A 27,334-nucleotide genomic window follows, 5' to 3' on the forward strand; every position below is an offset into this window, starting at 1 on the left:
GGGGAGTTATACATGTTTTGTCAAATTCCGGAGCCCTTCGATTCAAAGCCAATTTTCAGTAATGCGCAGGGCAATAACTCACGACAAATGGCCGGGAGCAGTACACTCGCGTTTCGATACTTTATTCAGTTCATAAAACGTGTTCCAATAAAGTATCGCAATACGTGCTTCAATTTTATTCGGGGGCGCCCTATGTCTCAGGGTTTCTTGTCCTCAGTTTTTTTCAATATGATTTCGGGGGCTGCACAGATGACCCGGGAATTTGCTTTTGGTTTATTGGAAAAATTGACGAATTTACATTGAAATTTCCGGGCCCTACTTGTGGTTTAAAAAATTTGGAGTTGACAAATTTTTATCGAGTGACGCTTCCACGGAAATTTTAAGGAATTTCGTGTTTGAAAATTCTCAATTGGATGGAAAATCACCGGAGAGTTTTTATTTCTGATCAATTGTTGTATAAAAATGTACGGAAATCGGAAAAATTCAGGGCAATATATGTTTACATATCCAGTGAATTCGAATTTTGTTGTAATTTGGTAATGAATTCAGTAGCGAAGTGGTCAAACGGTTCAAGTCGATTTTGGTTATTGGCCAGTTTTCAATGAATATCTCGAACTCTAAGGGAGATAGGAAAATTTTTCTCACAACCTTTTTAGTAGCACTCAATTCGCTCTACAAAAAAGGTTATTATGAAAATTTCGCTATCTCCCTTAAATTCGGAAATATTTAGGGAAAACTCAACTACGGACTAAATTGACTTAAACCGATTGACCATTTCGCTATTGAATTTTCATGTTTGAATTGGAAATTCATTCAAATTTGAAATTCCATGATTTTTTCACTACTAAAGAGGCATTCTAGAGTAAGGTGGCTGAGCGCACGTGACGCCCTGACTTGACCCATATAACTTTAGAATGGAACGACTAGGTGCCCGAGGCACCCAATGCCACCCCAACCTATCAAGATCAATTATTAGTACATTGTCACTTATAATATACCACAAGAGCTTCAAAATTATCGGTCATTTCCCGATCGATTCGTCGCAAACAAATAAAGGAGTCAAGTTTATTTGAAAAACTTAACGATTTCGTTTGTATGCCGGGAACTTTGAGGAAAATACCTGAACAATTTTGGAGCTCGAGTGGTATTTAGAAGATTATTTTTTCCATCCAAATTTCCGAAAAAATTATCAAAAAATTATTAGTTGAAAAATCAGAACTGAGGAAATTATCAAAATAATTTAAATTCAGGTGAAAAAAATTGTCTCCCAAATTCAATCACTCCAAACGTCAAAAACTTGCATCCCCCCTTGTTCGTACACACCCCAACAAAACATGAATAAAAACCTCAGATACATTCACAACGAAAGAAACGAAGAAAAAACAAAGCCACCACCTCGCACAATACCCTGGCCCGGTTGATACTTGGAGTGCGGCCCACCACCGTAGCCAATCAACTAATGACTGACACCCTTGTATATCTCCCACGGGTCGTGTCTCTTTTGCCAACGTCACACTCTCGTTGTTACAATTTTTCTTTCTCCCAGTACAACTCTCTTCCCTCCTTGTATTGCCGCAGCGAACCGTCCACCCAGGGAAATTATCGCGATGTCTCCCTCCCATTTCCCTAAAAACAATGATTAAAAATTAATTCGCGCATCTCCACTCGCGCAATTTATCAAAATTTCGGAGGGCGGAGTTTCCAAAAGGAATCATCAGTATCCGGACTTATCGAGTTTCAAACGTTTTCATAAAATCACCGAAGAGTTTTTTTAGATGAGGCTCACAGGATTATTCCGGAGCAACTGATGCATCAGCAGACTCCATTGTCACAAACTGCATGCCATATGTAATATTGTTTAATGTGTCACTTTTTTCATGTGTCATTTTTTTCATATCTTAGCGTGTTTCTCTACCCTTAAAAATTCTGAAAAAATTAGAGTTCCTAGTTCAGTCTTTTTATTAAGCGTTGGCGTTGTCCGTTTTTTCTCGGGAAATTTGTTCAGCTAAAAAAAGAAAAGAAATGCCGAACGGACCGAATAGCTGCACCGCGCTGTCCGGTGCGAGTGAGTTCCCGTCGATCCCTCGAGCGACAGTGTTGCTACATTCACTGCCACACTTGAAATGCGCGCATAGCAATAAGTGCCAAGGTGGCAACAGCGCGCTCGGTTTAACGCACCCGCGCTGCGCTAACCGTACGTGATCGAGGGATAAGGCCTTTATTAATTCAATCAACTCACACAATTCATCCAAATTTCCAAGGACTGATTTTCCGAGGGGATCATCAGTATCCGCCGTCATCGAATCTCAAAACTTCTCGTGAAATCACCAAAGAGTTTTTTTTAGATGAGTCTCACAGGATTATTCCGAAGCAACTGATGCATCAGCAGACTCCATTGTCACCAACTGCATCCCATATGTAATATTGTCTAATGTGTCACTATTTGATGCTTTCCTCTCATGCTTGCAGTCTGAAAAAACGCAGTTATTATCCTCATGGTGTGAAAGCCAAGTGTCTTGGGATCCACCCACATCAGTTACCTTCACTCCCGCATAATCCCCGATGCATTGAGCCTGCGACCTGCACCTTTATCCATACCTTCACAAGCCCTGATGGCGTATTGATACTGAAAGCATTCGCTACCAGAAATTGAAGGGAGCTCTGCTATTACTTTGATGACCATTTTTAATATCAAAATGCACCGCCTCACATTGTTTCAAATTCGCGTCTTGCCGAGTGAGGGAGCCGAGGGAAATTCATTGGTTAGCACTGATTAACGTAAGTAGTACCGCGAAACACAAGCTCAGTCGGCAAATGAGGGAGGAGGGGGCACGGACCTCAATGGAAACTCAATCTTGATTGAAAGGGAGCAACAGAACCATAGAACTCGAGCTTTTTAACCTCGTTGATGGCCCCCATTAGCCGTCCAATTAGGCAGGTTGATTAATTATCGAATTAAAGAAGTATTGCTCAAGCACGGGGTTACGATCGATACTTCAAATGGAGGATTATTATCGGGCTTATTATGCGGGTCATTATGGGATAGAGTTGGAATATCTGAGGGAGCGCTGGTAATTAGGGAAATCCGGGGGTTTTCTGGATGAATTTTCCAACTTATGGATTTTCTGCGGATTGACCTGGATTTGATTCGAGTTTGTAGCATTCGATTCTGAGGAAAGCTCTTTGGGAATCACACGGAATTTTTTTTTATCGGAATTTAGTCTGATATCTAGTCATCATGGAAAGTATTGCTCTCAGGAATTTTTATCGGAATATTCGTGAGTGTTTTATTAAGTGACATTTACACTGAAAATGCAAGGGATTTTATGATTTAAAATTGAAAAATCAATCATTTTTAATTTGCACTGTTCAATTTCTGATTTTATGACTTCATGATTGAACATTTAACAATCAAAAATTGAAAAATGCAAATTTTAACTTAATCGTTACATGAAAATAAATAGGAATCAGGAAGACTCAAATCTATCCTAAAATTTTTACTGAATTGCACATTTCATCATTTTTTTCCCAAACTGGTGTTTAATGCCATTCGCTGGAAAATTACTACTAAACTGTCTGTCAACTTCAAAAGGTTCTAACAATGAAGTATATCAAAATATATCATTATTCTAATGGGAATTATAAAATTATGGTGGAGTTTTCACTTGGATCAATTGAATTTATCCTAGACTTGTTTCATTTATCAGTGGTTTTGATAAAAATTTATTGCAGACAATTAGAAACAAATTGAAGTTTCGTCGATAGTTTAGTAATAATGTGCAGGAGAGCGACTTTGAATTTAGATTTGAAAGGAATAAAATCTAAAAGTTTCAGATTTCACTGAAAATTTAATGAAATTAGAAGAATGAGGACGAGAATTCTCCAACTTACTTTAATTTTTAATAAAAACAAGAATATTCAGTGCCAAATAGCGTTGAATTTCCAAATTATTAACAAAATCGGGAATACGTTCGCTTGAATTTCTAATCTCTACTAATTTCCATGGATAATTCGACTGAAATTTACAGTTTCCGTTGATTTTTTCATCAAATTATGAATTTCCAATTACAAAATACCTTGAAATTCCAGTAAACCTGAGCCGCGATAAAAATTTCCACAAAATATACCGGAAATTTTACCCAAAAATGTTCAACAATTTAACAGAACAACAATTATCATCAAATAATTGTTACAATAGTTCGTTATTTCTTCTCTCGCAAATTAAATTGACTCAGATTTCTCAATTCCCTGAAAATAATTCCTCCTTCGTCCGCTGCCCCTGCCCTCCAATTCCACTAACGATCAAAAGCGAATGCAGCTGAAATCATTCGCTCCAGAAAGGGGTAATGAAGCTTTTTTTGTGTCGACAGTCCACACGAGAAGACGAATTCAGAATTCTAGAGGAGGGGCGAGGCGGGGAGTTCGCCAGAAATGTTGGCCTCTCCTCGCATTAGAATGCCGTCCTGCCAATTTGGGACGCAGGCGGAGGAACGTTCAATTAATTAAAAACAAAACAGTCGGGGACACGTCAATCTTATTTGACTCTATAGCTGGTGGGCTTGGGTTATATGGGTTGCAATTCGAGTGAGTGGGTATAAACTGGTGGACAGGACGAATGAGGGAGATTTGTTGCCGCTCACAAACCCTTAATTAAGTCCGTTGTTCATTATGTGCTCTCTGCATTACTTCCCCTCCCCTCCCCCCCCCCGTTGCCTTGGATTTAAAATAGACAGGGGATTTATCAAATTTATTTATTGTTTAATTACAATAATTAAATAATTTTAAACGCAATTCTTCCGGTGCCCTGAGAGAAATATCGTCATAACATCACAAAATTTATCTCCCGAGGATAAATTTCTTGGGATAAGAGTTCCGAATGTGTCAGACAATGTCAGTTTTCGGTGAAGTGGTCATGACTTGAACATGAATATTTCATGATAAAGTGAGAATTTCTTGCCACAAGAAATCGGTTTTTTCGTGTGAGAAGGTGAGAAAATGACTAAAAATATTAAAAGCTTCAATTCAGTGAATCATGAATCACAGACTTTCATATTGAATGAATGAAGAGTTTATGCGGAGGAAAACCTCCAGATATTAAAAAAATATAACCGTCGCTTACGCCCAATCGCGTTGAGTTCGAAGGGAAGCAATATCTTATTTTCCTTCTGTCAAACTATTCTTGTCTTTTAAGGAATATTATCCCATTTCGAAAAAAGACATTATCTTTTCATTCAGTACTTTCCTCCTTAGCCCGAAGAACGCCGATTTCTTCTCTGAAACCTACCATAAATTGATCAACTATGCACGTGATGTGTTTCGCTCAAGAAATGATTTTTGTGATATTATATCGATTTTTCTGTTAGTGCTGAGAAAAAATTAGCTCTGCCAAAAAACTGTGTTGTACGTGAGAATATTTGATGCAGTGGAACAGATTTATTTGAGGGAAATTCATCAACTTGATAGAAAGAAATTTGTAAAAATGACTGATGATTGGTAATAGATTCCTGAAAATCAGCGACATGTTCCCAAAAATGAGTGACATCTGCCTGAAAATGAAAACCTTGTATTCTCCACGAATCACTGTAACAAAAACTCCTGAAACATCATATAATTTTTATTCCATTCCCTCAGAAACGGAGAATAAAGCAATTAAAAAATTATTTCACCGACATTCCTCTCGCCAACCGCATTCAGTCATAGAGTCGACAATTAAATTGTTAATTGTTATTGACTAGAGGAATTTACGGAATTTGTTGATTATTATATAGTTCACCTAACAACATCATTATCGGAATAAACGCAGGATGCACACAACAACATTGGATGAGGAACGAGTCGATGAGGCGGTGGTGGAGAGGGCGAGGGGAAGTGGCCGATGCTGAGAAGGGAAACTGCACGAGGGAATCTAAAACTTCTAATTACCGTCGCAACCGCGGCGATCTAATGAGCAAGACCCCTCAGGCAAAAACAAAGTTTTCCTTTACACTAACGAGACCGATTTGTTATAAAAACAAGCGCCTTTTCGTTCATTTCAAACATTATTGGAATTTCAGTTTTTCTTCTGCTTGTTATCTTCACTCGTTTTATTATCATGAGACTGGAAAAAAAATTGGAGGTGTGTATGCGACTCGTCAGCGAGGGAATGTTGATTTACTGATGACAAAAATGAAAACTGTTGACGGTTCGTTGAATCATGGAGAGGGACGAGGGTCTTCAGCATTTTTCTTCATTTTTCCGGATAAAAAGGGGACTAATTAGCACTGGACTTTACACTGCATACTTGTTTGCGATATTCCTGTGCGTAAATACTGCACATACGCAATGCAACGACGGGCGCTGGGTATGCATGTCCAATTAGGGCGTCATACGTTTGCATTACACTCTTGTGATTATTTATTACACGAGCTGACGAGTGACGCGGGACATCTCAACACCCGTCCATTTTCGTTCTGGCCGAAAATCAACGGGAGAAGAGGCCGATGTCATTCTATTCGGACGAATGGGAGACGAGGAACGCAGAAATGAAGAGTTACGCGAGTGGAGAGTGAAAAATAATGATTTTATTTCATGCAGTGTTGAATGTTTTTGGGCTAAGTTTGTGCTACAGGTCTTGGAATTCTTCGAATTTTGATTGATTAATATCAATCAAAATTCGAAGAATACATTTACCTCATTTAATACCAAGTTATTTGGCATTTAGTAAATTTTGAAAATTAATGAATTTTTAGTAAAAATTCCATAAAATTTCATATTAATGTTTTATAGCGTAGTCAGGGGAGGTCGTACAAAAGTCAAGAAATTAATTATTTTTTCATACATTCTTTGATTTTTTCAAAACCCCTATGAAAAATCCGTATAAATATCCTACAAATATCCGTGATTTTTGTCAAGCTAAATTTTTTGTTTCTTTGCCGGTTTTACGGCGTAATTTTTTCGATTTTGTATTGAACGCAAGCGACTATTTACATCCGGTATTTTCATTCATAACCGGGCTTTAATCCGTGTTTTTGTTTGTGTTTGATTTTCCGAGCCTGAAGGATCTGCAATTGGCAACGAAACGTCGCGATTTTCAAATAAAATAGCCAAAATTTCCTTCCAAAAATTTTCAACAGTGAAAGGAGCCCCCCTAAATCACCAAAACCCCAATTTTCCCCATCCCCTCAAGCAAAATACCCCCGCAAAAAGATAAAAAAAGAATCCCGAGGTAACCGAGAGGAGATTCGCGAGACAAACAGAAGCCCGAGGAGGAACAAGAAGCTAGGTAAGACAAGGAAATGATGGTACAGAGAGTAGTGAGGAGTAAAAAACCGGCTTACAGGGGTGGTCGGTGGGGAGTAAAAGCCCGCGTGTCTCGTTCGCCTCGTGGAGAAGTGGCATAAGGGTACAGAGTGAGACAACGCCAGTGATAGAGCCCAGACAAGGATGAAACGATAAGGAGAGGGTTGGATATGAAGCAAGAAGGGTGAAAGTGTGTAGAGGGTGAAACGCGAAAGGAGATTCTGGAGAAAGGGTGGAGTTTGCTAATTACGCGCGCTCTCTCTAATGAATAAGCTCTAATGAACCACTTTCTGTTAATTAAAGGCCGCCTCTATTCCTCTCTACCCCCTCCTGCAGCCACCCCACCGCCCAGCCCCTCTCGCTCTCGTCGACCGCCCTTCTTCAAGCCACTGGCACTCTTTACCCCACTGCGTCTCTTTTCCCTCGAGCACTGATTCTCTCTCGCTCACTCGTTTTCACCAATCCCCCTCCCCCCCCCCCCCCCCCCCCCCCCCCCCCCCCCCCCCCCCCCCCCCCCCCCCCCCCCCCCCCCCCCCCCCCCCCCCCCCCNGAGGCTTAACGAAAAGAGCTCGAATGGAGGATTGCTGCAACAGAGCTCTGAGTTGAGACCAATGGTTGGGGTGAAGAGGTACATATGTGGGAGGGAGTGTGTGTGTGCGAGGAATATACACTCAGGGCACTCTCGAAGGCTATTTGTGGGGCTCGCATGAGAGTACGCGTAATTATTTACGAAGGGTATACACTGCGATGTATGTATCCTTGGATTGATGGGGGAGGGTGTATTAGATAAATTATTGATGTTTGCGTTAATGGATTTTCTACTTTCACCGAAATATTGAAACTCGTGGGGGATTTACGTGAATTACCCTGGTTATTCTCGCAGAATGGGCACGGAATAAAAGATACCTGAATTGAGTATAAAATATACTTGAATGAAGGATATTTTATACGCAATTGGGGGGGGCGGGTGTTTCAATTCGATACTGGTAGAAAATTACTCTTGAAATTTCAAGTGAAAAAACTTGAAATTTTTAACAACGACAAAGTTACATGAAATTTCTGTAGAATTGTTCATTGACGAATCAGTTAATTTGTTGAATATTCAAGTAATTCTCGATTTTCAGGCCCATACGGCAATGAAAAACGTTGAAAATTTTGAAAATTCAGGCAATAGCTTCTCTGAATTTTCAATCTATTGAAAATTGAATTGTATATGATGTTCAGTTTTCACGATGCGTTTGAAAATTCAAGCTTTCATTGAAAAATCAATGATTCGTTAACATGAAAAAACCAATTTTCTTGAATTTTCAAGATAAATGAGAAATTTAGTGAACGTTTTCATTTGTAATTGAATTCAAACTCACAACATTGAAAATTCAGATGACATTGTGAGTGAAATTTCAAGACATTTCTAACAGTGGAACATGATTCTTTTGTATCAGGCCGGGTTGTAGCCAGCCCTATTAAGTGTAATATAAGGGTCAGGCACTAAGTGTCAGAATATTTACGCGTCAAAAAGTGGAGGCTAAAAAATGGAATTACGGAAAAGATTAGCGTAATTTTTATTGAATATTTCTCTCCGTGTTTATTTTCACAAAATGTTTCCTCCATTCGTTCATAATTTTTTATTGTCAATTGAGGAAGTTTTTATTCTGCTTTTTATATGGGGGTATTGAGGATATTTTATACTATTTTGCTGGTTTTTATTGGTCGATATGCATTGCTGATATTGAAAGGAGACATGACGTGTGTAATATGCTTGGGTGACACCTAATATTCTCTCCCGCACGATGTATCACTGGTGAATGCTATTACTTATCAATGGACTTTGGAATCCATAACGAGAATCTCCCTTTGCCGGGGCGATGGAGCTTCCCTCATTTTCCCAATGCAGTCTCTCATTCATTGACTTTTTTTTACTTTCTTTATTCTTCTATTTACGGGAGTACCTTTTTAATTGGCCAACGCTACAACTGTTCTCGGGGAACCCTAACTGGACGGAAACGGGGGTGGGAGGAGGGTTATTCCGAGGGAGGTAATTAACTTCGTTCACTATATGGACTGAATCGAGTGAATTATTGAATTTAAAATTAATTTTCATGAGTGGCCCAATGACAGCAGTGATTTCAGTGCATTGGATTCATGATTCTTCGCGAGTTTATTGACTCGATGCCGCGAGACATCATGAGACATCACGAGACAATATTTTGGAGGGCTTGTCTCGATCTCAGTGAACACGGAAATTTATTATCTCGTTTCAGTCTTGAAATACGCAGTATTGACTCCTCTCGTGATGACTCCGAGTCAATTCGTCTCATCTCGGTTTCCAGTTTTTCGTATTTTTTATATGTAGAAAACCGAAAGGAGACAACTCGAGACAAAAACCGAGATTTTACATTAAAAATAGGAAAAACTTGAGACCGAGATGAGATAAATTGACTCAAAGTCATCACGAGAGGAGTCGATACTGCGTGGTTCGAGACTGAGACCAGAGGAAGGATCTCCATGTTCTCTGAGATCGAGCTCATCTCTCCAAAGTTTTGTCTCGTAAAGTGTCTCGCGGCATCACTACATTCAATAAATAAATGACTAATGCTTGAAGTATTTCTTTTTCATTTTTTCGAAATTCACGATGATTTTTTATTTAATTTCGTTAGTTTTATTAGCTGCAAGTTATTTGGTCAACTGCAAGCAATTTGATTGCGATTACAAGAAATGACTCTATAATATTTTTTAGATTTTAGTCCTTCTACTGATCTAATAAATTTCAGTAATTTCATGGGTGATTTTGAATTCATTTCATTGGCTAGTGGTAACACGACCTCAGGAGTTAAGACACTGTTGAAAAATTTTCGGCGAAAATTTTCCGTACATTTCTTGGAAATTCTTATCACATTATAGTTCCACTGAAATTTCATGGAATTTCGTAATTCAAAGATCACAATTTTAGAGAAAAGTTGAAAGAAACTGCAATTTCAGTTCAATTACTCTATGAAAATTGATAGAAATCAGGAACATTCAGGTGAATATAGGACTGGACTTTCAATTAATTGAAAATTCAGTGTAATTTGGTACTGGATATTTACGTTTCCACTGTTGAACATTTTCCCCGGACGTTTTACCGTTAAATTCCAGAAATTTTTATTATGTTTAAGTTCTACTGAAATTTCAGGAAATTTTGTCATTTACAAATCAAATATTCCATTGATTTTCTGTTTGAATGATTTGAAATCAATTCCCTGAAAATTTGGAAAAATGAGGCAAATTCAAGGAAAAATTGAAAATTCATGTTATTTTGTTTCTGAATATTCACGTTCGGTTGAAAATTCAGCCAGGTTGTGAAATTTCCGTCTCACGCCCCCGAAAACTCATGGATTTCCTTCAATTCTCTACCTAAAACTCTAAATTTCATCACCATTTTTCCCTCAAATCCGATTCAATGTCACTCCCATGAGAATTCCTACCATATATTTTATGCTTACTGAGCTAAAAAATTCTCATTAGTTCTACTATAATTATTAAAAACTATAATCATTTTTTCACATTCCGAATACAATTATAAATATAAAAGTCATAACATCTGTTGCAATCTTTCCTTTATCCCAAACTTGAAATTAAATCTGCCATGCATCATAAAAATTATTCAAATAAATGTCAAAAAATATTCCACCCATAATAACAGATTAAAGACAAGAAACAGAAGGAGGTGAGATGAAATACAGAGGAGTAAGAAGTGACAACACAAGTCTACTGGCATACTTTCATTGAAAGAATAACCCGAGAGAAGAAAAATTATTCCCACCCCCCGGGTTAATAATGTCGCGGTACGCCACTCGCTTGAACTGGTACAAGGTAAAAGACGCTCGATGGAAGTAAAAAGAGAGGAGAGTGAAAAAAAAGAGGCGCCGCGGAGGGAGAAGGTGGTGGTCCGTCGGACGTTGCCCAGAGGGGCTCGGGGTTAGTACAAAGCAAATTGAATTGTAAATATAGAGCGTTCAAAAACAGGGACTTTGCAAACGGATTCTCTAATGAGTGGCAAGAGGGAGTACGAATAACAATACCAGAATACATTAAACGCTTGAAATGGTACGGAATGGCTCGGTTCGGTCAAATGCAAAAAAATTAAACGCTCCTCGCGAAAGTATAATTGAGCTGGATTAGCTCGGGCTTGAGTTGGACTGATGAAAAAAATATAAGTGGTGACATTTTATTTTGCGCATAAACAGTGAGGAACGAAAAACATTGTAGATTATTTTTTCAATAACAGCTTCAATTTTCATATTTTCCGAGGGGCTTGATGGACATTTGATTCGTAATTTCTGGGAGAGTCATATTGGAGTCGATTTAGGGGGAGAAAAGATTGTGGAATTCCATAAGTTTACGGATAATTCGGGGAAACTGTAAATTTCAGTGCAGTTATTCCGGGAAAATTAGTGAAAAATAAGGAAAATTGAGAGAAATCTCTCCTTAAACTCCCGATTCCTCTAAATTTTCAGGGAGCTCCTTCAAAAATTCCTGGATTTTCGAGGATTTTAAAGGAACTCTCTGAAAATTAAAGGGAATTTGGCAGTGAATGTTCATTTTCACTCGAAAACTCATCTATACTGTAGATTTTCCGCTTTCCTGCCGGGAGATTTTACTGTACAGGAGGATAATTTTTGCATCCATAGATGTGTTTTTTTACCGAACGAATTGTAAAATATCCTCTACAAACAGGTATTTTTTCATTGAATTACATTTCGCTCCACGAGTACCGTTGTTACAGTAAAATATGCCACGATTTTCTAGATAATTTTCATCAAACTTTTCTCTTTGTACAGGAAGAGAAGTGATTTTTGACCTGCACTGTTCAAAATTTTCGTCTGAATTTTCCGTGTCAAATTCCGAAAATTTTTATCATGTTCAAGTAACATTGAAATTTCAGGAAATCTTGTCATTGAAAAATCAAATATTCCATTGATTTTTTGTTCAAATTATATGGAACTCAATAAAATACTCAATTTTTCAATTTAATTATTCTGTGAAAATTCAGAAAAATCAGGAAAATCCAGGGAAACATTGAAAATTCATGTCAATTTGTTTCTGAATATTCATGTTCCACTGAAAATTCAATCAAGTCGTGAAATTTCTATCTCACTCTCACTGAAAACTCATGAATTTCCGTGAATTCTACTTAAAACTTGAAATTTCATAACCATTTATTCCCTAAATCGGATTCAATGTCACTCTCCTGAGCTTTACCACAATATCTTCCATTGAATTTCAAAAAACTTCTAACACTGTGTAGGATGTGTGTGTAGCGCTCGCCCAAGACGAGTGTGGAACGCTATTTTTCACCACAATATCGGGAATGTGTATGAAGCGAAAACCTCCCTTTACTAGAACTGAAATCAATTGATCTGACCCCACCATTTCGAAAAACAATTGTTACCTCACTTACGATCACCATCTCCATAAACTTCTGAAACAAGCTCCCTTGAACTCAACTTATAAAGAACAATTCCATATTCAAGCATCTCAACCCAAAAATAAAGAACCCATAAAAAACCTCACAGATGTGTAATTCCGAAGTACTGGTTACAGAACGTTGGCAGCAGGAGTGGAGTACATCCACTGAGAGGAAGTGCGGGCGATCCCGACAGCCGCCGGGGAGGATGGGAGAAACATAGAGAGGGGGTGGGAGTGGAAGAGGGAGTGCGGTCCCCCGTAATCCGCTGATGGACGCATTTACTGATTACCCAAAACCCTCCCTTCCCCTCCCGCCCCTTCATTCCTCTCGCCCCTTTTTAGAACTTTTGCTTGTGTTTCTTACTACAGACTGCTGGAAACTCGACAGCTTCCTCTCTCTATCAACATTTCTATTCCATCGATATCAAAGAAATAATTCCAACTGATGACTCTGAAATAGAAAAGGAGAATAATTATAAAGATGAATTTCTGAATACTCAGAAGGATTGTTTATTCGAATTAAATAAAAATTGTTAGTTGAAATTTTGTACTTGCTTCAAAAGAAAGGATTTAATTAGGCCGTGGCTATTTGCACCGTGCGTGTGACACGCCGGCGTGTGACACACACGGTGCAAATAGCCACGGCCTAAATTCAATTTTGGCGACAGTCGACTTTTTCCCTGAAAAAGTCCAAGACATGACACTTGTGAAAATCGCAAAATTACCTTTCTACCCTCAAGTACGTGTCCCAGGGGGTTGGTGATTTTTTAGGGCATTGAGAAAGTCCTTAGGAACATTTTCCAATAGGCGTTGTTTAGTGTTTATAGATATTTCATGTCTAAAAATTTTTTTTATGTGTGAAAATCGCAAAAAATGACGTTTTTAGCCTTCTACTACCCTCAAGTACGTGTCCCAGGGGGTTGGTGATTTTTTAAGGGATTGAAAAAGTCCTTAGGAACATTCTCCAATAGGCGTTGTTTGGTGTTTATACATATTTCATGTCTAAAAAATTTTTTTTCCATTGAAGAACTCCCAAAAAAATTAAGTAAAACTGAAAACTTGGTTGAAAAAAAGTTGTTTACTTGAACGCAGTAGTTGGATATCCTTAAAAGCCTTTCAAAGCAATCTAAGAAGCAAAGAAAATCACAAAATTAAAAACACATTCTCTCAAGGGATTTGTCTCCTGTGAATCGAATAATCCCCCCGTTGTTTTTCACGTGGAAAAGTAATTTTCACCTGATAAAAAAACGTGATTCAATTCGATAAACGCGGCGAGAATCGATAAGTCGGTGAGTATCAGCCGAAAGGGTATTTAGTTGTATGCGTGTGAAGAAAATAGAGTGGGTCGACGGGGAGAAGAGTGAATGTATTTGAAAATTCTGGGAAAGCTGTGAGGAGTTGAATAACGTAGTTGGTGAAACTGCGACTGAGGACATGATAATTGCAGTTGTAATTGCATGGAGGTAAAGCGAGAGAAGGCAAAAGGCCCCTCTTACCCCACCGGACCCCTGTAAAATCCCATTTTCGGCGCAGAGACGATGTATTAGGGCGTGTGTGTGGATGAGTTTAGAGTAGGCACTTGGGCATGATGAGAGAGAAATAGAACTCATGAGATACACTAATTATCTTGCGAATAAAATCTCATTAAAGCATGCGAAACTGGCGTGAGGGGTTTCACTGTCTCATACATACATCGATCCTACAGCACACTTTGATAAGTGTTTAATTCAATTTCATTATATTCTGCAGTGATTTCATTTCAGTTGTTGAAGAAGTGGAAACTGTAGAGCAATAAAACTCTTCTGATTGATTTCATATTTTTATTCGGCTGCACGGAACAAAATATACTTGATTGAAGTATATTTTATTCTCGAATGGGGGGTGGGTGTTTCAATTCGAGGATGATTATTTCGTATCAGCCCGGGTTGAACTAAGCGCTCTCAAGTGTAATATAAGGGTCAGACACTAAGTGTGAGAATATAAGGGTCGAAAAGTGGAGGTTAAAAAATGAGAGTCGGAATATTAGAGTCAAAAACTGAGGGCCTGAATGTAAAGGTGAAGGAATGAGGGTCAGAATGTTAGAGTTAAAAAAAGAGGGTCAGAATATAAAAGTAAAAAAAGTGGGTGCACTGATAGAACGGATTCGTTATTGTTAACGAATGGATTTTGGTTGGAGGTTAGGGTCTATTCGGTCCCACCAAATGTTCATTCGTTAATAGTTAACGAATGTATATTTGAGGAGCCTTGTTTACTTGACTTTCGCCATTCAAGTGAACCATTCGTTAACTATTAACGAATATTCATTTGGTCATATTCAACTCTACCATTCGTTAATAGTTAAGGAATCTCCTTTGGAATGAATGAATCATTCTATCAGTGTGTCAGGCAATGAGGGTCATATAAGAGCTAAAAACGGTGATCAAGCGTAATATATGACTTATATTTAGACCCTCATTGCCTGACACCCACTTTTTTTACGTTTATATTCTGACCCTAGTGTTTTAACCCTAATATTCTGACCCTCATTTTTTAACCTCCAATTCTTGACCCTTAAATTCTGACATTCAGTGCCTGACCCTTATATTACACTTAAGAGGGCGCACTACAACCCGGCCTGATACAAAAGAATCCTCTTCGAGAAATACCCATCCCTTAATTGAGTATAAAATCTACTTGATTCAAATATATTTTACACTCAATTCAGATTTTTTTCCGTGTGGACTTTTATGTGGTAATGAGTTGAAGTTATTCAAATATCCCGCGCCAATCGATCCCGAAAATATTCAAATAATTTAGCAAATCGACGAAACGTGTCGTTTGGGATTCGACGAGTTACTTCTCACCTCTGACATGACCAGTTATTCAATTATTTCTAGTATCATTTTGTCATTTGAAGCTTTGAATTAACTGAATTAATTACTAATTAGAATAATGTTTTCTCTTATTTAAGATTGCTACAAAGTTAAAATTATCTATTGACTAAGAAATCTTTATAAATGAAAATCTCGTAATTTTGTATAAAAGAAAATTGTCGATTTTGATAACTCAAATAAATTACATATTTCAAAGTAACGAATTTATAATGTCCATCGTACTCGTCCTTTTCAATTAAATAAAATCTCATCTAAAATACCATATTCTCTTATAATGTGATGAGAATGGTAATGAATCAAGACGTTCAATTCAATCATTATTCGTTTTCGTTGAATTAGTTGGAGACTGAATAATCAGTAATTAATTGAAATTATTGGCAAAAAGCATTTTGTTTCATGTGCAAATTGAGGTTGACGTGATTATTTGGAAGCAATTAGTTTGATCAGTCGATATGGCCTGGTTTCAATTAAATGAACGGCATTTGAATTAATTAAATGGGTTCAGATAAATGTTCGAAATGGCTGATAATGAAGCTTTCATTCAGATTTGAACTGGTTTTTAATCACGTTTTTATTCACATGAAATAAATAAGATGAGAAATTGAGTTTATTATCACGTAACAATTCTCATTTGATTATAACAGAGAATTTATTGGGTATGAACTGGCTATTTGTGGCAGATAAGTAAAACACTCTCATAAAAATGAATATGAGTTCATCATAAAGTTGAAGTGAATAGAAAAATTTCAAATTCATTGGAAGAAATTGGATTAGCACTCATAGTTTCAATTGCATAATCGATTTTTTATTCTGCGGGAGGTTTATTTGAAATAAATAGAAATGAATCAGGTGGTCGATTGAATTATTATTAGATTTTATAAAATTACTTAACTGACGGAGAATCCACCATTAATTTAAATTATGGGTAAAAGGGCATTTAATTTGATGTTAAAAATTGACACTGACGTGATTATTTATGGTGACAACGATCCGTCGATGTGATATGGTTTCATTTAAATCAAATAAATGAGTCCAAATAAATATTGAAATAGCTGGAAATAGATGGTGATGAAGTACATTTTCATTCACATAAAACAAACAATTTGTTGAATGCATTCATCATTCTTCAGACCTCCAAGAAATTGAATTTATTATCGAGGATTTATTTGCAACGAACTGACTATTTGTTGCATATAAATAGAACACTCATTCAAATGACTATAAATTTATCAATTTCCAGAAACAATATTCTTAAAATGAATAGAAGAATTTCAAATTGAATTGAAGAAATTGGATTAGCACTGATGGTTTCAATTACATCATCGATTTTTAATTTGCCTAGAATTCAATTTGATGAGAATAGAAATGAATTAAGTGTTTGATTCAATTTTCGTTAGATTTGATTGAATTATTTGAAGAATGGAGAATCCCTAATTGATTTGAATTATCGGCGAAAGAGAAAATTTAATTACATGTGAAAAATTGAGACGGACGTGATTATTCGGGAGGACCTGCTCCCCAACCCCAGAATAAAATGATCAGTCTGCCTACAGTCCATTGTTGATTTTTTTTAATTCCACCGCGGTTACCCATTCTTGAAAGTCACACGAGCTGTCAATCTATCGGAACGAAGAGTGACATTTATTGAATCGCACGAGGTTTCGGTGGACGCGCGGAATGGCTCTGAGCCAGGAGTCTCTGCCCTTTGTTTTTATTCTGCTCCCCCTCCACCTCCTCGCTCGTTTTTTAGTCTGATTTTGTTTTGCTGATGGGGATTTTTTTTTAATCCCCTCCAGAAAGCTCATCAGCCGCCACCGGGTTTAACTTCGCACGGGACAAACTATAAATGTACCCCAGGAATCGGTCATTTTCGTTGAATATTTCCCCAGAAAAATTCGCTGGACATCTCTGGGACGCGCTTGTCAGTTGAATAATTGTATTTCCCCCCGGCAAACTGACGTGTGGGGAGAGAGAAAAGAAAATAATTGGAGGTAAAAGAGGCAACGATCGTTTGTTAATTAACAGCAGGGGAGGTCGAGGGGTGAAGTGGCTCCAATGGAATTATTGGGTTTTTATTTATATTTATTGGTTTTTTCGAGTGACGTTGAAACAACAGATACATATCACTGTCTGATTTAATGAAGAGTGACTAAAATGAACAGAAATTTTGAGGAAGTACTGGAGAGGTGAACAATTTATTGGAATTTATTCAATTCAATTGGGAAAAAGGGGTGTATATTTATTAATTTCTGTCGGATGAATTAGAAGACTTGCATTTGTAAAGTTATGTAAATTGATAATGTTTTCTAAAGTGTTACTGGATCAAACACTTTGTAAACATCTGCAGTGCCAAATTAGGCTGAATTTTCCATCAATGGGAATTTAAAGAATATATTCAGCTATAATACCCCAAGACCTTCAAAATGTTTGTTGCATAGCAACGAGAGGGATCAGTCTTGCAGATTAAAATCCCGAGCGCGTAGCACCAGGGATTTTACTGCAAAGCTGATCCCGCTCGTTGATATGCAGGAAAACTTGAGGGAAATATCCGATGAATTTTGAAGTTCGAGGGGTATTCGGAGGACAATTTCTTCAATTCTGATTTTGGCCGATCAGGGTGCAGTGTTCGGGGTTACGGGACATATCTCACCAAAATGTGAGGAATATCTGTCAAATTCATAGAAAGCACTTGACAGGCTACAGGGAAATTATCAGTGTGAAACGCGTCACGTGACACCGAATACTGCACTCTGATTGGTCAAAATCAGAATTGAGGAAATTGTCACCTGAATTTCCTGATTTCTGGTGATTTTCATGGGATAATTGATCTGAACTTTATAGTTTCCATAATTGTGTTCATAGATTGGCCAACTTTCAATGATGATATTTGTCGGAATTTCTCTATTTTACAATCAATTTTATTTCATCGATTTGTCTCTGTTATTCTCCAAAAACTTGGAAAATTCAAACTCATGTTCATAAATATTAAACTAGAATATCCTTCCCTTCATTGAAATGCAAAAGAGAATAATCGGATATAACTCTAACATAGTGAATTTATTTTCATCATCTTCAGGAACATTCTTTCCAAATAATTTATATTTCCCATTGAGCACGTGTCAATACGTAGATTGGTACGAGTCCAGGTGTCAAAATTTACAGCACCCCCTGGAATTTATCCCAGCACGTGTGCAACACCCCCTCAGTGACGGTCTACTGAGCGTTGCGCGCGCGCCGATACAGGATATAACCCCCCCGGGATAACTACGCATCATCATCCCCCCGCAACGACGAGGGGGTTTTCTCGGGTAATTTAACGTGAAATAGAAAGAGTAAACTGCATGCACCTATCCCTGATGCATAACCCACGAGACGCCTCACGTATTTTAACTGTATACTTGTCGGCCCGGTGTGGCACACCGCGTGATAAAAACTCACCGGTTACTCCATGCAAATGCAGCCCCGGTACATGTACGAGAAGAAAAAAAAAAATACATAAAGATAGTAAAACCAGTCGACATTGCTCCTCGCCACTGGTGTTTACTGCCGCAAGTTGGGGACTAGATGTCGCAGGTAGTAGTCAGAAAAATATTCTTTTCTAAAGACGGAATGAATAAATGAGAAGACGGGGAGACACGTCGTAGGGGGGCAATGAAAGGTGATGCCTCGTGGAATAAATTTTTTTTAAGGAAAAAAATAGCCGAAAAGTGTCGCTCAGACGTCAATGTCGGGCGAGACGAGGCGACCCTTTCCCAATTTATTATTTAGAACTTTACCGCCGCTCAAACTACAACTCAACTTCCCCTCCCGTGGCTCCTCGCCCAGTTGTTCTCATGTATGGATGTACATGTTGGGGGTATTTTTGAATTCATGGCAGTGCCTCTGTATTTTTAATTCCAACGGTTGGCAAAAGTGCCGCGTCTCTCGACAAATAATAATGGATTTTTTTCGGTGCACCGCGAATTCAAATACGAAATTTGAAATTTGCCGAGTAATTAATTGATTTATTTAATTGATTTTGTTGATTCCCCGGGAAGAATTCATGATTGAATTTTTCTCGTAGTTTTTTAATAATTAACGGGAGTGTTTATGTACAATTTTGCTATTGATTACACAAAAATCTTTCAATTGTATGGGGTAAATAATTGTTTTAATAATAACTGTTTTATCAATCTTCTTCCAAAAGTGGACTTTCTAATTTTAAAATGTTTTCGAACGGTTCAATATCGACATTAAAATGCAGATCTGCAAAGTTTAAATAATAAAATCATTGTAAAATGTCCGGAAACAGGGTCAAATGGGGCTCAAATGCACTGGAGAAAAAATAGCCAAAGTACTTTGATATCCTTAACATGTCAGATAATTTCTCCACTCCCAGAGTTCCAAAATGAATATATCAATCCAAAGATACTCATCTCAACCGATCTTAGTAATTTCCTCCTACGAATGAACGAGGAGACTAGAGAGGGTAATGATGGCGGCTTGGGCGTCTTGGTGTCTTTCAAAATGGCGCGGTTGGAGGCGCGTAAGGTTTGTTAGCGTCCGGACATAACTTTCATTAATTGGAGAGGACGCGCAGTGTGCGCCTCCTCCGCGGAGAGAAGTCGACTTGTGTGCGGCCTCGTAATTAATCTTGCGCTCTAATGAGTGTCAATTGGCAGGAGCTGCCAATTAACGCACTGTGCTGGGGCTCCTAGTGCTTCAGCGAATAATGGGGGGGGGGGGGAGTTAAGGAAGCAGCGACTCGGAGGGAAAATTGTGAGAAATAGACGCACTTGAGTGCACTATTGAATTTTAGTCAATTCCAATTAATTTAGAATTAGAAGGGAATTCATTTAACGCGAGGCTTTCACTACGACTGATAAATTCGATTAAAACTTCATTCGATTGCAAACACGGGAGACAAAATATTCCGTTTGAAGATAATAACAACAATCATTAATGATAATTAAGCCTGACAATTTAATCATTCGTTGATGGAAACTTCCCATATTTTTGAAAGAAAGAGAAGTGAGAGATTGCTCTTGTATTGTATATAGTATAGTCATTTTTGCTGATAAATTATTTCCTTCTATCATGCATAATTCATTGTTTAGTTCATTTTATTAAATTGAATAAGATTTCCTTTTACGTAATTTTGTCAGATTTTCAACTTAGATTCTTAGCATCCCTTTTCTTCCATACAAACGATTGTCTTTTTTACAGTTCTATCTATCCCCTCAGCCCTTCGATAAAATGTTGATAGAAAAATTGTATTTACACATACTTCAGAGAATTTGAAATATCACATTTGAAGAAACTATCAGAAACCTCACTTTCAAGGAAATTCGTGAAAAATTAAAAATTTTCAACACTCATCGTAAAAATTAAATCAACCAATATAACACAAAATTCAAAACACAAAATTCAAAACACAAAATTTGTGAACATTTTCGAATAAATCAAAATAACGATTATTGCTATCGCCTTCATCTGCAAATTCGGTCAAAGTGACATCGAAACAAATTTTTGCATCCATCATTCAATCAATTCAGAAGTTTTTTTTTCAGTTATCGTGGGACAACTGATTTTCGAAAAAATTAAAAAATTAAAAAAACTAGTCGGCGAATCAAATTTCAATTATATAAGGGTCAACAACACCAACATTTGCAAAAAAAAAAGATTCAATTCTGTCTAAAAATTGCATTTTCAGACTTTTTGGATCACAATGGGTCGATATAACCCAAAAAATCGAAAACTTAAATGTGAACGATTACAATGTTTCCACTGCGAGGCAAAAAACAAAAGAAATTACGAAAATAAATTTTGAGTGTTTGTCCACAACATGAATTAACAATAGCGAATATTACAATCGTCCCTCAGAAATCTATCTAGATAAAAGTGTACACCAGCGTCGCGAACAGATAAGAATGAGAGAAAATAAAAGTACAAAAAAATTGAGGGAATGGGGCAGATACACTGCCTCCGCAAACAGAGAGTGAAGTAGTTGCGGAACCGGTGTGGTGAGACGGGGGGAGGGGTACTGATACCGAGAGCATCAGGGAAGGGGGCAATCCTGCTAATGTAACGCCCCCCGCTCACTCTCCCCTCCCAGCACCGGCACCAGACCACTACGGATAAATAACACGCAAGCACGGCATGCAGCCTCTCATCCACTTCTTCCCCTGTATTTCTTCAGTTTCAGTCGTGTTAGATCTCCACTCAAATTTCAAAACTTGAGCTTTTGAAATCATTGGTAGAATGATTTTTGTTCAGTCAGAATTATTAGAGATGCAATGAATTTATTAAATTGAATTGAATTGAGTCTCGTGTCTCAAGTCCTCTCATTTCCAACAAGTATCTGGATTGACGGCACCCCTAATGGAATTCAATCATCAATTTAATTAAAACCATTATTTAAGATTCCACAGCGTGAATCCACCACGCCATATCCATTCCATTCCATTTAGATATCCTATAAGCTTTCAGTGATTTTCGTTTCCGAAGAAACGTATCCTGAGATTCCAAAATATTCATAAAAAATGAGAAAGTATGATTTTTTAATTGAAATCACCGGGAAATGAAATTAATTGATTGAATTGAATTTCCTGTTTCAAGCCCTCTTCGTCGCAACAAACATCTGGATTATCTATACCCCTAATGGAGCTTAATCATCAATTTGATTAAAAAGGTTATTTAAGATTCCACAGCGTGAATATTATGTATAAATATTTTACAAGCTTCCATTAGTGACTTTCACTCAACAGATAAGCGGAAAAATTAATTTTCAAACCATTTCACTGATTTAAAATGCACTGTTAATCAATTTTGCTTATATCTGAAGGAAATGGAGCTCTCAGTTTTCGAGTTATTCATAAGAAAGCAGAATTTGATTTTACCGAAAATCGTCTGGAAATGGAATAAATGGATTATATTAAATTGAATTAACTTTGCTGCTTGAAGCTCGAATTAAAATAAAAACGTCATTTAAGATTATACAGCGGGAATATTACATTTAAATATATAAGCTTCCACCAATGATTTTCGTTTCAGAATAAAAAAACAAAAAGTATAATTTTTTAATCAAAATCATCAGGAAATGAAATAAATTGATTGAATTAAATTCAATGAACTCTCCTACTCCAAGTCCTCTTATTCCCAACAAACATTTCGATTAAATGCACCTCTGATAGAACTCAATCATCAATTTAATTGAAAACGTCATTTAAGATTCCACAGCGTGAATATTACGTTTAAATATTCTATAAGCCTCCATTAATGACTTTCACTTCATCAGAGACGTGGAAAAATCAGTTTTGAAACTGTTTCAATGATTGAAAATGCGTTGTTAATGAGTTTCGATGACATCTAGGGGAAATGAAGCCGTCCCGTGAGCTAAGGCACTTGTGTTACGTTTGCGTTAGTCCGTGGCATGAGCAGAAGGTCCTGAGCGACACCAGGAGAACGGAAGGGGTGGGGGCAAGGATGGGGAACAAGAGGAATGAAAAAAGGGGGTGACAAGGGGGTTGGCAGGAGAAGCAGTGGGCGGGGGATGGGATAGAGAGGGGGGAAAGGGGGCGACGGCGGGGTAGGGGTGGGGAATGTCGGGGGTGGATGAGGGCTTGACGGCGGCATGGCTCCCAATCAAATATACATGAGTTCATTAAGATGATATTTATTGAATGGAAGGTATTGGCATAATGCCAGCGGCACAATAGCTCCAAAATACCTATTCACCGGCTGCCTGGCTGTGCATACTCGACGAGAACTACTACGTAACCCACGCAGACGGACGCCCAAACCACCCCCAGCTGTACCTGTCGTTTTGTCCTTTGTAAACCATCAGAATCATTGACATTGGAGTTGCTCGAATTGACGGGATTTTCATGATTACTGGGGCGTTATTTTGTTGTTGATACAGGGTTGAGAATTTTGGATGAAATTTCTGGTACAATTCTTGGAAATTATTGTCATATGCAGTTTAAATAAATTTGCAAGGAATTTCGTCATTGAAAATTCAAAATTTCTTGAGAATATTGATGAAAATTGGAAGTCAGTTCAACTATTCCAGGAAAATTGATAGAAATCAAAAATATTTTAGTGAATATTTATGAAGTAATTGCTAAGTATTTTTGGTTTCATTGAATATTCAGGTAAGTTGAGGAATTCTCGTCTTCCTGCTGCTCAAAAATTGGGAATTCGGAAAACAGAAAAAAAATTCAAACGAGAAACAAAAATATTTTTGAATAATGAAAATTCCATGGAAAAATCAGTGAAAATTAGAAGTTTCAGTTCAACTATTCGATGAAAATTGATGGAAATCTAGAAAATTCAGGTGGATATTTATCAACTCATTACTGAATATTTTTGGTTTCATTGTATATTCAAGTAATTTGGGGAATTCTCCCTCTTCCTGCTGCTCAAAAATTGGGAATTCGGAAAACAAAAAAAACATTCAAACCAGAAAAAAAATATTCTCGAATAACAGAAATATTATTGGAGAGTTTGGGGCAACCGGATAATTTTGACAATTAAGCTCATCACAAAAAGAAGAAATGAACTGATTTTTTCATGGAAGAAAAAATGATTTTACAAATTTTGTAATTTTAATTTTCGTCAACATTGCAATCACGATTAATATTTCCAAAGCAATCCCAAAGTGTCAATTTTGGTGCACTCGCCCCTACTTGATCGAGAATTTTTATCCCTTCGAACAAAAAACTTTGAGTTTTTATTCAGAAATTAATATTATTGTATTAAGAATATCTCTGTTCTGCACCACCTCACAAAACCCCAAGTGTGTTTTATGATAATTCGTTATTATTCCTCGATATACACCTAACCAGCACAAAAACTTTGAGATTTTCTATTCAGAAATTAATATTATTGCATTAAGAATTCCTCTGTTCTTCATTTGAGAAAATGTCGCAGTCTTTATTAAACGTTTCCTTCGCGTGCAGTTTTTCACAGCATAGTTGCGCAGTTTGGAACGATATATCGTCGGATGTATTTAGAGTGAGTGATTATGCTATCATTCCGCAGGTTATTTGAATGCAATTCCACGCACACTAAGTACAGCATTGTAACTTTCTCCGAACATGGGCGGAGAAGATGCAGACGAGTTCCACGCGTTGGGAATTTATTTGCATATCCCTTCGTTGTTTATCCGATTGTCGGGAGGGATCGTGAGGTTGGTGCATCGTCGTCAGTTGTGGAGTTATCAAAATGCTGTCTTTGCATTGGATTACTTGCTGCATTCCCTTTATTACACTGAGAAAAACCAAGTTTTTTGAGAAGTGCGTCTTTACTCATATCAAGATACGGCTTGAAAATTTTCAAGAGCAAAATATCTTGCACTAGGAAAAAAAAAACTTTCGTTAAGAAATTTTGGACTTGTACTAAAGACGAGGGCAATTTCTCTATGATAAGAAAGCGATTTCTCAAACTAAGTAAAATTGAATTAATTTATTTAATAGTTTTTTAGCTCCAATTCTAAAATATTACCCACCCTCCAATATTATCCGACCAATACGATTAGGACCCGCTCGATTATACTCTATTTTTTCATGAAAAAAAGTCGTTTAATTTCCCCGGAGATGACCACGGCAATCATCCAATCTGTGTGATTGAGCGACGAAAAATGTCCCATCCCATGGCGAAAAAAAATAACACCTTTTTTTAAACATTCATTCAAAAGTTGATACCGTTGAAAAACTGTGTCAATAAAAAAAAAACTCTTTATTCCAAATTTTTCCATTCATTGGACCATTATTTCTGTTGAAAATTAATAAATTCATATATTTATGTCAACGATGCTCTTTTAGTCACATGAAATAATAAATTAATTAACTCCAAACCAAAATACATTTCTTTATATTTGAGAAGAACTATCAATTGAATGTCAATAAAAACGCAAACGAGAATCAACTTCAAAATTTAATTAAGCCAGCCAATTTATTTCATTTAAATCAACATTATTTAATTCAAATGAATCAATTGTAAAATTCTGCAATTTTTATTGGGAAGTCGAACGTTTTTTTCTCTGTATACATTAGTGCAAATTGAGGGGAAATATCGAGAACTCGGCGGAGTAAATGACAAAGTCGACAAATCGTTTTTCCACAAAGAGAACGCGATTAATAAACTAATCATACTCAGGTTGTAGTATCAATCATTTTACGACTGAGAGATCAATTTCTGCGGTGGACAGGTTAAGTAACCAACGAGTCCAGGCCGATTATTTGCTTCGATTCAGGCCCGCGTGTTGTGAAGAAAATATAAGGAGCGAGGGCTGGGAGGAAAGGGGAAAAAAGGTAGGACTTCTCTGACCTCATCCCCCTCGGTAATATCTACCCTGTAATCGATCTGTCAGTGACTCATTCTTTTTTATTCACTCTGGTAATTTTTGTTTCCTTCGAAACACGAAAAATTGGTGGTAATTGGGAAGACGTATCTGCACTGTTAAAACAATTTGGCTGAATTTTCCAGTAAAGTCCCATTTTTTTAGGGGCAGGAAGACGGAAATTCCATTATTTGCATGAATTTTCAAGTGAAAATAAATACTAACTGTCAAATTCCCTTGAATTTTGAGGGAATTCCTTTAAAATTCTTGAAATTTCTGGAATTTTTGAAGGAATTCCCTGAAAATTCAGAGGAATCTTGAATTCAAGGAGAAATTTCACTTCATTTTCCTGAGAGAATTAAACAGAAATTTACAGTTCCCACGGCTTTTTCCATGAAATTATGAGTTTTCACCGAAAAAATTCCTTGAAATTTCAGTGGACATATTACTTGTTAGAAATTTCCAAGACTCTTACCGGAAGTTTCAGTAAAAAAATTTTAACAGTGTGTACGAATAATTACAATTTCTCTAATTATAAATTCTATCCTGAAAGGCTTAGATAATATTTTAGGAACTGTATTTTCAATTTTCATTCTTTTCTTCTTTGAGGTGTAATTTCTTGTTTTATTATTTGTGTTTCGTCATCTCTGATATGTTTGTATTTACTGTTTCACTTATGCATCCAGGGATCCCCCTGTTAAGTAATACTATGAATCAATCGCAGAAAAGAAATTAAAAAAAAAACATCTATTTAGGCAAATTTTATTCTGAATTAAAATAAAACAACATGACAAATTTTGGTCAGTGGCACAAAAAGTATATCCCAGAGTAAACAATTCAGTGATGTTTTCATGTTGTTGGAACAAAATTGAAATTTCAACGACGGTTGACTAGTAATTTTAAGGAAAGTGACATTAAATTCAATGAAAGAGGGAAAATATGAAATTTGGAATTGAATTCCAAATTTTTTATGTATTCACCTCAATTTTTCTGATTTTCATCAATTTCCATAGGATAATTGAACTGAAATTTACACTTTCGATGCTCTTTTTGATAAAATTTTGATTTTTCAATGACGACATTCCTGCAAATGTCCGCCAAAATTTCCCAACTATTGCATACCCTCCCCCCACAAAATATCCATTATGCAGATTTTATAGTAAAAAACCCGCATGGATTCAATTTCCCTCCCCCCGAGAAGAATTAAAAATCAATGGGCAGTTAGAATGTGCCTGTTAATCCTCTGTATTTTAATAGGTTTATCGTTGAGCGCGAAGGCTTATGGATGGTACCAATATTGGTTCCAACGTATTTACGGATTATGACGACTACTCATTGCAATATCAAATCCAATACATCATAATCCCCGTTATGGCATCGTCGTTGGCGTGAATTTCCCCCTTTTTTCGTGAGT

Source organism: Diachasma alloeum, unplaced genomic scaffold (genome assembly GCF_001412515.2).
Source record: "Diachasma alloeum isolate Michigan unplaced genomic scaffold, Dall2.0 Dall_scaffold_00325, whole genome shotgun sequence".
NCBI classification, from domain to species: domain Eukaryota; kingdom Metazoa; phylum Arthropoda; class Insecta; order Hymenoptera; family Braconidae; genus Diachasma; species Diachasma alloeum.